Below are 3,703 nucleotides of genomic sequence, written 5' to 3' on the forward strand. Positions count from 1 at the left end.
GGAGTCAGGAGACTGCCGAAATGGAACCCGGAAGAAACAAAAGCGGTCAAACTGCATCTGTGAGGGGTAATTGTACCAATGCTGAGGAATGGAGAGGTCTACCAAAACGTGGTGGACACAGATGAGTCGATCACAGACAAAACCCTCCCCACCATTGAGCACATCTACAAATAGCGCTGCCACAAGAATTCAGCAAGTATCATCAAGGACCCCACCATCCAGGCCATGCTCTCTTGTCGCTGCCCCCACGCCACCAGGTTCAGGAAGAGTTGTTACCCTGCAAGCATCAGGCTCCTGATTCTTCAGCAACTATCAGTGTGAATAACTTCACTCACCCCAACACTGAACTGATTCCAAAACCTACAGGCCCACTTTAAGGACTCCAGGTTCTCAGCGTTGTTTATTTGATTCATCCATTCATTTATCAATCTATCTATTTGTAAATGTTGTCTTTTCTGCATATTGGTTTTGTGACTGTCTTTGGTTATGTACAGTTTATCATGAATTGGATTATATTTCTTTCTTATTTTCCCGTAAATACGTGCAATAAAATGAATCTCGGGAGTATACGGTGACATATACGTAACGTATCACAATGAAATCACGTTTTGTGTCGAGGAAGGAATCCGGGTGATAACCGGTATAAAGAGCTGGAGTGAAGAAACGCTGAGATTTTTTCAGAGGCAGTTAAAGAGAGCATCGCCCAACGTGGGGCTCGAACCCACGACCCTGAGATTAAGAGTCTCATGCTCTACCGACTGAGCTAGCTGGGCTCCGAAAGGATCTCACTTCTTTGCATCCTTGTCGCAAAGTTGGGGGTAAAATTGATTAAATACCCTTTCTATACACTCTACAGCTGACCAAAGCGTATAGATGCGTCCTGGAGACTATATTGACTGGTTGCACCACAGCCTGGTATAGAACCACGAAATCCCCTTGAATGGAAACCCTACAAAAGTTACTGGATACAGTCCAGTCCATCACTGGTAAAATCCTACCTCCAGTGAGCACACCTGCGAGGAGCGCTGGCGCAGGGAAGTAGCATCCATCATCAGAGACCCCCAACCCCCACCCCGACCCCACCATCGAATCCATGCTTTCTTCAAGGACCCACCATCCAGGCCATGCTCTCTTGTCACTGCCCCCACGCCACCAGGTTCAGGAAGAGTTGTTACCCTGCAAGCATCAGGCTCCTGATGCTTCAGTAACTATCAGTGTGGATAATTTCACTCACCCCAACACCGAACTGATTCCAAAACCTACAGGCCCACTTTCAAGGACTCCAAGTTCTCAGCATTATTTATTTATTTGCAAAAGTTGTCCTTCTGCATATTGGTTTTGTGACCATCTTTGGTTATGTACAGTTTATCATAAATTGTATTATATTTCTTTCTTATTTTCCCATAAATACGTGCAATAAAATGAATCTCAGGGGAGTATATGGTGACATATACCTAACGTAGTATCACAATAAAATCGGTTTTTGGGACGAGGAAAGTTAGGTAGCCGGATGATAGCCGATATAAAGAGATGGAGTGAAGAAACGCTGAGATTTTCCCCAGAAGCAGTTAAAGAGAGCATCGCCCAACGCGGGGCTCGAACCCACGACCCTGAGATTAAGAGTCTCATGCTCTACCGACTGAGCTAGCCGGGCTCTGCCATGAACTCAATTTCTTAGTTCCTTGTCTCGGTGTTGGAGTCAGAAAAATGATTAGAAACCTCAAGATACTGTATCATCCAAAACCTCTATAGATACGCGGTGGACAGTATACTGACTGCTGGCATCATGGTCTAGTATGGAAACACCAATGCGTGCGTGTATGAATTTTTGAGTCTGTGTTTGTGTAATCATCATCATCATCAGGTGCCATACCCAGATTGAGCTTCGACTGCCATGGCCCACACACTCCTGTTTCAGGTCAAGTGGATCGATTCATTTGTATTCAATTCCAGTTCTCTGGCTGCTGTCATCAGTTCTCTGGCATCATTTGTTTTTGTCTTCCTCTTGCTTTCTTCCCTTCAATCTTTCCCATAATTACCGTGCATTCTAACTCCTCTTTCCTAATCACATGTCCAATGAAGTTACGTTGCCTTTAAATGATCTCATACATTATTTCTCTTTTTGTGCTTGCTCTGTTCAGAACATCCTCGTTAGATGTTCATTTCGTCTATGATATTCTTTGCATTCTCCTGAAAAACCACATCTCTGCTGCTTCAATTTGTTTCCTCATGTTACTAGATATTGGCCAACATTCTGATCCATATAACAGAACTGGATAAACATAACATTTCAGTACTCTGAGGTGGGTTATCATGCCCAGTTTAGTGTTGGTCAGTATGCTCTTCATTCTCGTAAAGTTGTCTTTTACTATCCCTATTCTTCTTCTGATGTCCATGTCGCACCTGGCAGCTGATGTCACCCAGCTTCCTAAGTAGCAAAAGTTCTATGCGTGTTTTATGTCTTCCCCGTTTATTCTCAGCCTGCAGATAGGATTCTCCTTTTTGGATATCACCATACATTCTGTCTTTTTGCGATTGATAGATAGACAGACCCATTTTTGCACTTCCTTCAACAACTATATCAATGAAGTTTTGTAGTTCTTCCTCCTATAAACTTCCTATAAACTCGTCATAGAATTTATCTATATCTGTCATGGTCCGGTCTGTGAAGTCCGTGTTCCGGTTCACGGTCCGGCCCGTGGTTCCTTGTTCCGGGGTTTCTGGTTTTCCCCAGTTTCTGTTGTAGGCACATGATTCTCGTTTTGGGGCTGAGACATGAATACCTCTGCAAACCAGGGATTCCCTGCTGGCCTGTCCTGTTCCCCTCCCTGTCTTTTCCCCCCTAGCCTGGATACCTCACCTGACTCTCTGCCTGGATACCTCGCCTCTGTGCCTGGATACCTCGCCTGACTCTCTGCCTGGTTACCTCGCCTGACTCTCTGCCTGGATACCTCGCCTGACTCTCTGCCTGCGTACCTCGCCTGACTGTCTGCCTGGGTACCTCGCCTGACTCTCTGCCTGGGTACCTCGCCTGACTCTCTGCCTGGGTACCTCACCTGACTCTTTGCCTGGGTACCTCGCCTGACTCTTTGCTGGATACCTCGCCTGACTCTTTGCTGGATACCTCGCCTGACTCTTTGCCTGGATACCTCGCCTGACTCTTTGCCTGGATACCCCTCCTGACTCTTTGCCTGGATACCTCGCCTGCACCACTTGTCGAGTTCAATCACCGGTGCAGAGATGGAACTGTCTTTCGTTCTTCGGTGTTTGTCTCTTCTTGTCCTCGCCTCCGTGGGGTAAGTCAGGCCATTCTGCCATTGCCCTGCAGGGGGATCTGTCTTGTCCTCACCTCCCTGAGGTAAGTCACGCCATTCTGCTGTTGCCCTGCGGGGGGGGGGGGGGTGGGTGGAATCTGTCTTGTCTTGTCCTCGCCTCCGTGGGGTAAATCAGGCCGTTCTGCCGTTGCCCTGTGGGGGGACCTGTTTTGTCTTGTCTTTGCCTCTGTTGGGTAAGTCTGGCAGTTCTGCCGTTACCCGATGGATGGTCCTGTCCCACCTTGGTGCGGAGATGAAATTGCATCCCGGCTCGTCTAAGTATAAGTCCCGGCTCTATGTCTATGTACTGTCCTGTCTCATGTTGGTGTCGTGTTGAAGATGAGTCCCAGCTTTTCGAAGGATAAGTCCTGGCTCCATGTTGATGTGCA

The 3,703-nt window shown here is 47.2% G+C and overlaps 2 non-coding genes across 2 annotated transcripts; both read right to left on the minus strand.

The window, feature by feature from the left end:
- Positions 1–700: 700 nt before the first annotated feature.
- Positions 701–773, minus strand: trnak-cuu (transfer RNA lysine (anticodon CUU)). Its single transcript has one exon. It is a non-coding gene; the product is annotated as a tRNA-Lys (tRNA).
- An 808-nt stretch (positions 774–1,581) lies between these two features.
- Positions 1,582–1,654, minus strand: trnak-cuu (transfer RNA lysine (anticodon CUU)). The gene has a single exon. It is a non-coding gene; the product is annotated as a tRNA-Lys (tRNA).
- Between the last annotated feature and the right edge of the window lie 2,049 nt (positions 1,655–3,703).

This window comes from Mobula birostris, chromosome 5 (genome assembly GCF_030028105.1).
Source record: "Mobula birostris isolate sMobBir1 chromosome 5, sMobBir1.hap1, whole genome shotgun sequence".
NCBI classification, from domain to species: domain Eukaryota; kingdom Metazoa; phylum Chordata; class Chondrichthyes; order Myliobatiformes; family Myliobatidae; genus Mobula; species Mobula birostris.